At 42.5% G+C, this 12,731-nt stretch overlaps 1 protein-coding gene across 2 annotated transcripts in view; it reads left to right on the plus strand.

Annotated features, from left to right (window-relative positions):
- Positions 1–12,731, plus strand: part of LOC124721168 (plexin-A4) — a 996,057-nt gene that overhangs the window by 75,446 nt on the left and 907,880 nt on the right. Inside the window, exon 2 of one of the 2 annotated variants that reach the window (XM_047246003.1) lies at positions 5,979–6,011. The exons of the other annotated variant lie outside the window; for it this stretch is intronic. The gene's annotated coding sequence lies outside the window, so the exon portion shown is untranslated. The remainder of the gene's footprint in view (positions 1–5,978; positions 6,012–12,731) is intronic. 2 annotated transcript variants of the gene reach the window in all.

Below are 12,731 nucleotides of genomic sequence, written 5' to 3' on the forward strand. Positions count from 1 at the left end.
TCTGTCCATTGCTCCTTTGGTCTTTCTCGTGGTTCTGATCCGTCCGAACTGTGGAGTACCGACCTCCCTATTGCTTTGTGCTGCTCTCTGTACATGGCAGTTACCACCCAGTATGCCCCTCTCGCATCTAGCTGATAGGCACTTCGCTGTCCTGCAGTCTGATGGTGCTGTTTCTTATGCTGTCAAAGTTACTGGCTTAAGCCCGATTTACACGAGTGACTTTCTGGTCAAAATCGACTCCACGAAGTGCGTGCGCCGTCCGTGCCTGCGTGTAAACCCACCACGACTGGAGTGCGTTTATTATATCGATGATCTATAGATTGTGACAAGTGTGGAGGTCTAAATTTCCGAGTATGCCGGACCCTGCGCATGCGTAGAGGCAAGGGACTATGGCGGCGTCTGCTAACATCAGAAGTTATAACCTATTTCGGTCGAATTCACTCTTTATTATAGAAACGCATTTTGTGCTTTCGTGTCAACTTAATTTTTATTTCGGTTGCTTTGTTTTCGTGGCACATTGAGAAGTTACACATGGTCGTGGTATTTTTTCCTACTAGTATTCTCCTAAAAGAGAGATGAAGTATCTGAAAGCGTAAGTATTTATGTTTCACAGAGAAATATCTAAACTATGCGTAAATAAGAACGTAAATATATAAACGTCTTTTAATGAAAATTATTTCAACAAGATACAAAGGATAAAACAAAAAGGCGCTATTTACTGCGTTCTACATGTTGTCTGATGGTTTGCAAGTATATATGTTCTTGAGTAAATAAGTGTATATGTTGTGAAATATTTGGATGACACATTTCCTATTATTTCAGATCTCAAGAATGTGAAAAATTTACTACACGACGTTTGACAAGAAATTCCACTATGAATTCTGCGTTCGTCATTGATAAACTCTATTGTCGTAGCTTGTTCCTACTTTTTGTTACCATATATCGTTTTTACCGTAAAAAGCGTAGTCCCTCCTAACCTCACTTTCACCATTCACGTGCCAAAATGCACAGCAAACAGCTCTCACAATACTGGAAATTTTGGTGCTGACTTGTAAACGAAAATTACTACTCAAAACAGACAAAATTCAGTACGAGAATAAAACGCCAGAGGGGCTGCAGTAGACGCACTTGTCTCGGGTAGTCTGTTGATACAAGAAAGTCCAACGTGTAAAATTGGCTTTAAGGTGCGCCATCGGGTGCTCAGCTGAGCTATTCCTACTTTTAGGGTTCCGTGTCTCAATTGCTAAAAACGAAACCCTTAACCCTTATAGGATCACTTTCTTATCCGACTGTTAACGACACATTTTTCTCAGGAACGGGGAAGGGGGGGTGATTCAAGTTTCAAGTTGAAATTTACGCCACATGCCACATACTACTAAGGTGTACGGTATGTTGGCGATGTGAAAAATTTAAGCTTTTATGTCAATGCAATGCAGTCAAAAGATACGCCCATGTACGTCGCATGTTTCGATGCTTGCAAACACACCCATCAAAACCTATACAGCATTGCCCGTTTCCCTAGACGCATGAAATTTAACAAGCAGAAAGGTTGCGTAGTAAAAGCGAAGGAAAATTTCGTAAAATTGTTTAATTTTAAGTATATGACATTTTTTTGCCATTCGTTGTCCGCCCATGCGTCTGCTTGCTGAAATGTGTGTGAAATTCTAAGATCTACGGTAACTTGCCGGTGTAAATAATTTAAGCTTCTAAGTCAATGAAATCAAAATACACTTTTATAGAAGTATTTTGGTACTTGAAAAATCCTTCATGAAAACCTATAGATGAGCTATATAGGTACACGTCAGGCCTGGTGGTCTAGCGGTAAAGCGCGTGCATGGAAAAGGTCGCAAGATCGATTCTTCAGTCTTCGTTTTAACCTAGCCTTCACCTCTCAACGATGTGAGGGATCGCCAGAAACAACATGTGGTTCGGATTCCACATGAAATTTTAGGTTCCTTTTCCCCGGTTTGGTAACTGGGAAGGTTAGGGACGCACGACTCTCCGAAATAGCGTCCGCAAGAAATACTTACACCATTCATGCCATTGAGCCACACGAAATTATTATTATTATTATTATTATTATTATTATTATTATTATCTATATACACAATTAAGTTTGTACGGAACCCTCAGAGTGCGGGTCCTACTTTTTTATACACAGTGCTAACCTAATTAAGGAATATGTAGAAATCAAATTGTCGGAAAACATAATAAACCAGGGCAGAGATTTTGGTTTAAACAAGGCTTTATGAGATTTAGTCGGCTATCTCGTCCACCAGAAGTAGGAAACGCGAAGAGAATGTGGGTTCCACAATCGCTTTGCATGCGGGATTCCAGGTACCTATTGTAGTATGATATCGCTTTATGTAATAGAGCCAGGGATTTGCATGGTTCTCAAGTATTTCGAATTGTGAGCGTTTATATGCAGGAAGTATTTTTGGAATGAGTTAGACTTTTCAGTTTATTTTCGAGAAAAGTGCCATGATAGAGCGATGGTGTAGTGTATTGTCTCGCAGAAAATGTAAGTCACCTGCGATATTTATTGGCGACGGAATGTGGATGCATATGACCGGAAAGAAGATTCGTATACCTTTTATCGATTAGTGACGTAGGAGGGAGTTCTATTGCATGCCATGTAAACATTTGCCGCACGAGAATATTTCCACCACCTTCCTGAACGGAGCCCCTTTGGCAAGCAGCATACACCGCGTCCCAGTCAGCAGCGCTTTTCCGCGAATGGAGAAACACTCCAGTACGCAGAGGCGCACGAGAAGTTCGGCACCTGAATAACTTCAGAGGCGGAGAGACCCACACGTCGAGCACTTACTATCTGGTCGCGATATCATATACTGATATCCAGCGTCTTGATATCCACGCACCGGTGACGCGTAGTTCACCGAACACGAGAGGAACGCGCCGTCTGCAACACATGAGCTCAAACTGCGTAAGGTCCACGAAGAAATTGTATGACGTACAACTTGAATAAACAGCATAGTTCGGAACAAGTACACTGGAATGGGAAAAATCTGATTTTGAGAAATGATTTTTTTTTTATCTAGACGAACTGTCCCTCTGTTCGACACTTTTTGTAGTTCGCGTCGTGTGAACCTGACAAAGTTTGATACTACTTCCCTTACATATTTATTTATTTATTTAACCTGATCAGATTAGGGCCATCAGGCCCTCTCTTACATCGGACCAGTGTTCCACACCTGCAGCATTTCACACATCAGAGTTACATCATGGCAATAATTTAAATAAGAAAATTAGATTACTCTAGTGACAATATGAATAAAGAGTAAAGACTAAGACCTAATAAAGTAAATGCTGGCAGTATTTTTACAACAGGTGCTATACATACAAATTATGATAAAAGCAATAATAATAACAGTAAAAAATCAAATAATAATGACAAACATGTGAAAAAGTAATGAAGATTTGTGCAGACGTACATTAATATCTTGGTGTGTAAAGTAATGAGAATAGCGAGTTTTGGGGAGGGAGATTTAAGGAGGGGGAAAGAGGGAAGTAATGAGGTGAAGTGCATTCATACAGAGGAAGGCATTACTGTTGCTTAAGTAGATACGTCATTAACTGTTTTTTAAGTTCTCCAACATAACGAGGGAGGTTATTCCAGAGTCGGGTTCCCGCTACTGTAAAGGACTTGGAGAAGGTGACTGAGCGATTCAGTGGAACACAGGATTTTATTATGATGGGAACGTGTGTTTCTGTCATGTTGTTCCGACATAAGCGTTAAGGACGAGGAGAGATATGAGGGACAGTGTACATTTATGAGGCAGTAGATGAGACAGAGTGTATGGAAATCTCTGCGTTTCTCTGCACGCAGCCAGGACAATTTTGCATATGCTGGTGAAATGTGATCAAAAAGTCGAACGTCACATATATCGGACGCAGGCATTCATGACCAGTTACAGACATCGCGAATTTTCCTGAGAGAGGCCTTGTAGGATAATATCGCAGTAGTCAGATCAACGTAGAAAAAAGTACTGGTTGTGTTAGATGGGATGAGTTGGTTAAAAAAAAAAAAGCTTCCGAAAACACATCCAAGCTGCCCAATGGCCTTGGCGAATCGTCAGTTGCCTTTGAGAATCCACCCACATCTTACAATTTTCCGTGTGTGGTGAGGTAAGGTTTCACGCGTTTGACTGTACGCTTAGTTCCGTTTACGTGCTGAAAAAATGCAATTAAAAAGGTGAGACGTGAGTTGTTAAACTGCAGAGCGCATACTTAGACGCGTCATGTGTCTGTTAACGGGACTGTACTGGAATAGAAGTGTGGATCAGAATCATACGTATAAGTATTTTTCAGTCTCGGACAAGTTTCATTATAATAGTACTTCTAGATATTTAGTAATATGAAATATTTGCTTCTTAGTGTCCCACTTAATCTTGACGTGAAATAATGGAAACAGTCTGGTCTTTGGACTGAGTACCACACTAAATCTACAGTGTGCGATACAAACTTCATGTATAAGTAATTTTCGTAACTTTTTATTTGAAGGAGGTATGACCCGACAATACAGTCTGTTACTTACCTTTCAGTACTGTCTTTGCATTCTGTATGACGACATATTAATCCTGGCTATATAGTAGCTATGTCGTTATGACAAACTATAACAGCAGTGACGTGGCATATCCAGTTCCTAGACAAGCATCCATCGTGATGAGTATTACGTAATTTGGAAGTTGTGAAGTGATCGATTTTAAACCTTGCAACTTTTCTAATTGACATTACTTGTGTGTGTGTGTGTGTGTGTGTGTGTGTGTGTGTGTGTTGCTCAAGTATGGTTCACAATTTGTGCTAGACATGCTGTGTAGGCAATGAGTTAATTTTAATTTGAATCCTATGGTCAAGTGCACTGTGATTACTTCATGATCGCTTCGAAATGTCTCTCTATAGTTTAGTGATACGTGTACATTCTTCTAAATATACGTAGCGCATTATTTACCTGTGTGTAATATTTGTAGCATTAAAGTATCGCGTGTTTGTCTCCCTCATCCCAAATGCTGCTCCCCCTCTCTTCCCCTCTCTCTTTTTCTTTTCGTTCTCCCTCTCTCTCTCTCTCTCTCTCTCTCTCTCTCTCTCTCTGTCTCACACACACACACACACACACACACACACACACACACACACTCACACACGAACCAATAATCCCAGCGCGTTGACCAAGCGAATGCGAAAATTTTTTATTATCGAGTAAGCAGGGCGAAGGGGGGGGAGGGAGAGAGAGAGAGAGAGAAGGGAGCGGGGGAAGGGTCGTCGTTTGGCTTGTGTATATATGGCGCCAGCGCTGAGCGCTCCCCTACTTTCTGGAGTGGTGGGAAATGCGATATGGTGTGCCCTCCCTGTCGTGTGCAGGTAAATCCGCCTGCTAAGCCGCTAGGCGTAGACAGGGGGAAGCCGCACCGCTGCTTGGTCAACACGTTCCAAGCTTGCCACCAGCGTTTGCTTCGAGAGTTGTCGGGTCATAAGTCGGCTTCACTTTATCTGTTTGGAAACGACTGTTATCGATGCGTTTGTATACTTGCGCCGTAGTCTCAAGCTTTGACTTCGGTTGATACACTATCCTAATATGTAACGGTCATTTAAACTACATGTTTTTCGCAGCTCTAATTTTTCCGAATTTGAAAACAATATTACTGTTTAAAACAGCAGGAGGACAAGACGCCCAATTTTAATCTTTTTTAGCCCCGTCCTAAAAAGGGTCCTCGTTAGCACAGTTCTCACCACAGAGGATTATTTCTATTTCCACAACACCCAGCTGTCATTTCTGCCTTTCAGTCCTAGTTTTTGATATCGTATATCCTTGAACATGCAGCAATCTCTTAAATATATATTGTCGAGACAGTAACATAACACGTCAGTCACTTTTATAATAGTTAACTTTTAAGTGAATGCTATTTTTAGTTTCACTTCATATCTAGATTTATCAAGATTTTTTATTTTTTTTTTAACAGATCTGAGGTGATTGGTGGTGACAGCTGAAACCGGTAATTTTGTATGACTTTTGTCTATAAATAATACATATTTTAAAATGAACCCTATTACGGAATACTTTTCAGTTACGACATAATGTCTTAATGTAAAATAATTCCCGAATTTAGTTTTCATATTGTTGTGTACTTAAATTGTAGAAGCTGTGTGTGTGTGTGTGTGTGTGTGTGTGTGTGTGTGTGTTTCAATTGTGACGATGAACATAACGAAGTTACCTTTTTATTTCGTTTATCGTATCATGAGAAATTTGGAAATATACAGTGACAGTGTTCATGAAACTATTCTTACTTACATCTAATAATAATAATAATAATAATAATAATAATAATAATAGTTATTATTATTATTTCAAGAATGGATTTCCATATCAGACTTTTATTAGTGATTGCTCCGAACAAGAAGACGGAGGAGGATAAGGTATTCCTTCAAGTTATTAAGCTATCACTGTTCACGGAAGCAGTTTCGCATCTGATCCCATAGCACTGACTGACATTACTGACAAGCAACCACGGTGCTGTTTCTTCCACAAATAATTACTCGCACATTCCCGCGAATAAATCAGATCATAAATCACGCAAACCCCATAAACTGACGTAATACAAACTTCTCATCAGCAGTTTCGCATATTCTTCTAACAATTTATTCGGGAACCCAAACAACGACTCCCTGTTCACATATTATACGCTGAAACTGACACTCGGAGCGGTGGTTGATGGGAGCGACCCTAATGGTATTTCCTCCCACATAACGGTCGCTCCCATTAACCACCGTGCCGATGTCAACTTAGTTTGCGCAGACAGCAGATGCGCGTAGCCAGCAGCGCTTGGGCACTGGTGACGTCAAATAGCAGGACAACGCCCCCGCCAGAGAAAATGCGCACTGTCCATTGGAAGATTCAGAAACCAGCGATATGTAAGGAGTAAGACTTACTACGTCACAACACCAAAGTCAGCAAAATTCCTCTCAAAGTTCCATTCGGAACACTGTCTCGAATAAAAACTCTTAAATACAGGAAATTTGCAGCCATTCCCGTTCTCAAGAGAGTTCTGTAGACTATCGGGTGCTGATGACCTAGCAGGCTCAAATGGTTCAAATGACTCTGAGCACTATGAGACTTAACATCTATGGTCATCAGTCACCTAGAACTTAGAACTACTTAAACCTAACTAACCTAAGGACATCACACAACACCCAGTCATCACGAGGCAGAGAAAATCCCTGACCCCGCCGGGAATCGAACCCGGGAACCCGGGCGTGGGAAGCGAGAACGCTACCGCACGACCACGAGGACCTAGCAGTTCAGTCCTCCAAACCAAATAGTCCTAACATCATAGCAAGTAGCCTGTACCTATGATATCACACATACCTCTCTCGTTTCACGGGCAAGAATACGAAATATTTCACAATTCACCTACACGCACATCTGGTTCTTGTTCATTCTCTTATTCCGTCTTTCTGACGACAATACGAAATGTGCTTTAGTAACGGATACTCAGACATCAAAAAATTTGATTCAGCTTAGCAATGATGGCAATGCAAGTAATTTGTCAAATGAAACTTCCTAGCAGATTAAAACTGTGCAGCGGACAGAGACTCGAACTTGGGATCTTTGCCTTTCGCAGGAAAGTGTTCTACTAGTTCTGTAAGTTCCGCAGGAGAGCTTCTGTGAAGTTTGAAATGTAGGAGACGAGGTACTGGCAGAATTAAAGCTGTGAGGACGCTTCATGAGTTGTATTTGGGTATCTTAGTCGGTAGAGCACTTGCCGAGAAAGGCAAAGGTCCCGCGTTCGAGTCTCGTTCGTGCGCACAGTTTTAATCTACCAGGAAGTTTCATATCAGCGCACTCTTCGCTGCAGAGTGAAAATTTCATTCTGGAAGTTGTCGAATGATTATAAGTTAATTCTACAAAATTAACTGCTGTAGAAAATTCATAGTAACTGGAAAAGGCTATCGACATGGAATCACAAGTTCTCGTTAAAAGCCGTCAATGACGTCGCACTTGACACGCAAAAAGCAGACAGCAAGGTCTGGTACTAAAGAGGCGTCGTACTTGAAGCACATTTTATGGCTTGCGTTCCTGAAAATGCCATACGTTTTTCACGGTTCTTAGCCTATAGTCCGGCAGGCTTGCACGTGATAAAAACGTGAATGCTCACGAGTATATCTGCACATGAACGCGACCGCTCGCTTGTCATTCTGAAAAAGAAGTGATATATTTTAATCGGTGGCGAAAAAACTTAAGTTAATAGGTTATTTTTAATTTGCAACTAACGGATCTGTATGTCGTACCTCATTCAAAAACGAAATAATAAAAGCAGCTGGTGAATTGTTCTGCGGAACACCTGTCCAACATGATGTTGACCGGATGGGCACTTAAAAGGAAATTTTGCAGTGTACTTCGGGGCGAACAGTAGCAATTAGTTTAGTGATCAGTACAAATGATTCATGAAAAATTGCTACTAGAAATAAATGATGCAAAACATCGTTCCTGCTGGAGACAAGTTGCATTCGAAATGCCAAACGTAGTAACCAGACTACTATCATCACGAGGTGTTCAAACCACCAGTCAGCTAAGCTTTATGCGATTTTTTTTTTTTTTTTCTGGAGAATTCTTCTGCGTTCATGCGTCGCCATAAACGTCGTTCAGCTGTTCACCCGTTGCTTGTGTGTCCACTTTCTATGCGTAGCTATGTATTACAAGGATTATTCATTTTATATGTGTAACGACCTTGCCAAGAATCCGCAGATGACGACTCGTAAGTCGATCCCGAAACGACTGCAAGTAATATGCATCATTGACGGACGCCCAGAATGTGGGCTGCCATTGTTCGGCGAGGCGGTAACAGAAGCTGGGGATATATTGCAGTGCTCCTGTGCGGGAACAAGCCGGCGGGGCTGCAGCGTTCGTGAGCAGAGTGCGCAAGCTGACCGTGTCGCAATAGACGGCGCGCTTGCCTGCACACCCATGTGTGGACTGCCGGCGCCGTGGGAACGCGCCAATGTCAGCCCAGCTAATCTTTCTCTGCCTCGCTGGCAGTGTGTTCCGTCTCGTGTACTGCCATTTCCTTCGTAGCACACTGACCCCTTCAACAGATGACCAAAGGTCCAGGTGGCGTGTGCTCGCTTTCTTCAGGTCTGCGGAGCCTGCAGATTTACTTTGTGCTGCGGTCAGGCTTCTGGGAGGGGCATTCAATAAGTAATGCAACGTCCGCCCCCGGTAGCTGAGTGGTGCCGCGGACTTTTTTTCAAAGTCAAATATGACATTCTGATGCTCCCTACGAAATGTGGTGGGTTAAATCTCACCGATATCAGCAAAAAGCGCAAGCCTTATACCTTTCTACCACATACAAACAATGGAAAGAACCACGTGGCACCCTTGCTGCACATTTGTTAAATGGAATAGCTCCTGTTGACATCAGTGCACCTATAAATGTCCAACACATACCCAACGGACTATACCACTTGAAATACTTTTTAGTGGAATACAGCTACATACAGGCAAGGATCCCTGAAAAATACATAATGAAAGTGAAAGAACTTTACAATAACTTGATGAAAGACAAACCCAGAAACGACGTAGAACAAAAGCATCCTTGTTATAACTGGGAAACAATATGGGAATATATTCACTGCCGCAACGTGCCAACGTATGTCAGATTGACCTGGTATTTTGCTGTAAACAAGAAAATTACGACGAACTCTAAACTTCTCTATTCGATTGGCCGGCCGGCCGCGGTGGTCTAGCGGTTCAGGCGCTCAGTCCTGAACCGCGCGACTGCTACGGTCGCAGGTTCGAATCCTGCCTCGGGCATGGATGTGTGTGATGTCCTTAGGTTAGTTAGGTTTAAGTAGTTCTAAGTTCTAGGGGACTGATGACCACAGATGTTAAGTCCCATAGTGCTCAGAGCCATTTGAACCATTCGATTGGCCGAGTCACCGCTGTGTACATGATGTAATATACCAGATACCGAAGAGCATAGATTGTTATGTGACAAGGTAAAAAGACATTGGCTCTACATAAGACAAAAGATAGCGAGCGTCAGTAGAACTACGCCCAACGCCGTTACGCCTGCTGAATTTTTAAACCCTGACAGTATACCTTACCCTAAAACAAAACGAAACGCAATCAACTGGTTGAAAACCAAACGATGCATTACACCCTAACAAAAGAATCAAGCAAAAGGGAGGACTTCTGGGTATACCTTACAACTGAGCGTCACAAGTTGAAGTGTACTAAAAAATACAAAGCAAATTACGCAAATTTTTTAAATAAAACAATACTGGAACCAATAAAAGTGCGTAATTTACATTATCCATCCATGCATTTCGTATAATAGACGAATGCTTTGTGGTACAAAGTTGTACTACACGTAGCAGGAGGAGGATTTCCAACAGGAAGTAATCAGAGAAGATCATCAATATACACCAGTTAAGCCTATATGTATATATTACTTTGTTTTGCGGGAAGCATACGACACAGTGATGAAACTGGTATATACCCTTTATTTAGTTTCTTTCTTACCTTCCTTCTTTTCACAGGAAGACATATTTATGTTATTTATGTGTAAAATCAAGCAGCAGAAGCCTACTTTAATTCATTACCTTCCTGAAGAAGAGAATTTTACTTATCAGCATTAATGAGTTTGCTTGTTTCCGTTTTTCCACGCACGGAGAAAGAGTGTTATAGATGCAGTTACATTTCCATAACAATTATGTGAATGCCTTCACAATGGAATTTACATTTATTTTTATTCAAGCCATGTTGCAAACTAAGGCAGCAGAAGAGGCACACTTAGTTTGTCGTTCAGAAGAAGCGCGTTTCCACATCATCAAGTTACATTCTCTCTTTAAAGGGCGGAGAAGCCTGGCCGAGGGGGCAAAAATTGGTGAGCGTAAAGAACGGGTTGAAGGGGAGGAGGGAGACGCGATTTTTATTTTTATTTAATAAAAGGAAAAGAAAAAAAGGTAATAAAATCCAAAAGAAAAAAGCGAAGAACAAACAAAAGAAAAAAAGTGTTCAGCGCGACAGAATGTCAATCCTGCGGGCCCGGGTTCGATTCCCCGCTGAGTCGGAGATTTTCTCCGCTCAGGGACTGGGTTGTCCTAATCATCATCATCATTTCATCCCCATCGACACGCAAGTCGCCGAAGTGGCGTCATATCGAAAGACATGCACCCGGCGAATGGTCTACCCGACGGGAGGCACTAGTCGTACGACGTCTACATTTAGTAATGCAACACATTTTTTTCTGAAACCAGGTTGGTTTTATTCATGATTCCAATACACCATATTATCCCCAGCTCCTTTGGCTACAAAACCCTATTGTTCAACATAATCCCCGATCAGTGAGATGGCCTTAGGCAACCTGACTGACAGGGCCTGTATGCCCACATGGTACGACTCTCCTGGTCGGAGCCAACATCTTGCTGGACCAATAACCTCCCCATCATCCACATACTGCTTCTCGTGGAGTGCATTCTTCATTGGGCCAAACACATGGAAGTCGGAAGATGTGAATTCCAGGCAGTACGGTGGATGAGGAAGAACAATCACAGTTTTGTGAGCTGCTCTCGGGTGCGCAAACCCGTGTAACGCCTTGTGTTGTCACGGGGAAGGAGAAGTTCGTTTTCATTTTTGCGGCGAGAACACGCTCAAGTCTTTACTTCAATTTCCTGGGGGTACCACAGTACACTTCAGAGTTGATCGTTGCACAGTGTGGGAGGACATCAAACAGAATAACTCCTCCAGAGTTTCAGAAGACGATCGGCATGATTTTACCGGCTGAGGGTGCGGCTTTGTACTTTTTCTTCGAAGAAAATGGTTCAAATGGCTTTGAGCACTATGGGACTTAACATCTGAGGTCATCAGTCCCCTAGAACTACTTAAACCTAACTAACCTAAGGACATCACACACATCCATGCCCGAGGAAGGATTCGAACCCGCGACCGTAGCGGTCGCGCTGTTCCAGACTGTCCTTGGAAGAAGAGGTGTGGCCCCACTCCATGGTTTGCTGTTTTGTTTCCAGTTCGAAGTGACGAATCCATATTTCATCGCCAGTGATGATGTTCGACAAAGAGCAACGTGCAACCAATTCCTCACAGATGGTCGTTTGTTGTTCTTCATAGCCTTCTGTTAGGTGGTAAGGACCCCAGCAGGCACACACTTTCGAATGCGCCAACTGGTGGAAAAGTGTGTCAGCAATATTAACATACATCCAGCTGAGCATCGATGTGTTCGACTGTGATCCGTCGATCACCTCGAATGAGTGTGTGCACGTTCCAACGTTGCAGAAGTGACAGATGCGTGCGATCGGTACTCACGTGGGAGCCAAGACAGGTTTGCGCGATCTTGTTGCGACGATGACTGATGCCTCGCACAATGAGTCACCGTGCTTTTGTTCACTGCCATGTGTCTGTAGACATTCTGCAAACGCGTATGAATATCTGCGCTGCTGTGATTTTCCGCCAAAAGAAACTCAAAGACAACGCTGCCTGGAACGCTCCCCGTTTACTGACGTGAAGGCAACTTGCAGCGCTGCCACCTATCGGAACTTCATGACACTAGAGAGGCTGAAGCGGGAATATTCTATGTTGTCCCACAACAAATTCTGCATTTTTTCAATCGTAATTGACCGAGAAAGAATTGCGTTGCAGTACTTACCGTATGCCCCTGGTACTTTCTTCCGATCCTTCATTTCCTCCTCCTACTTCTTTT

The sequence above is a fragment of the Schistocerca piceifrons genome, chromosome X (genome assembly GCF_021461385.2).
Source record: "Schistocerca piceifrons isolate TAMUIC-IGC-003096 chromosome X, iqSchPice1.1, whole genome shotgun sequence".
NCBI lineage: Eukaryota > Metazoa > Arthropoda > Insecta > Orthoptera > Acrididae > Schistocerca > Schistocerca piceifrons.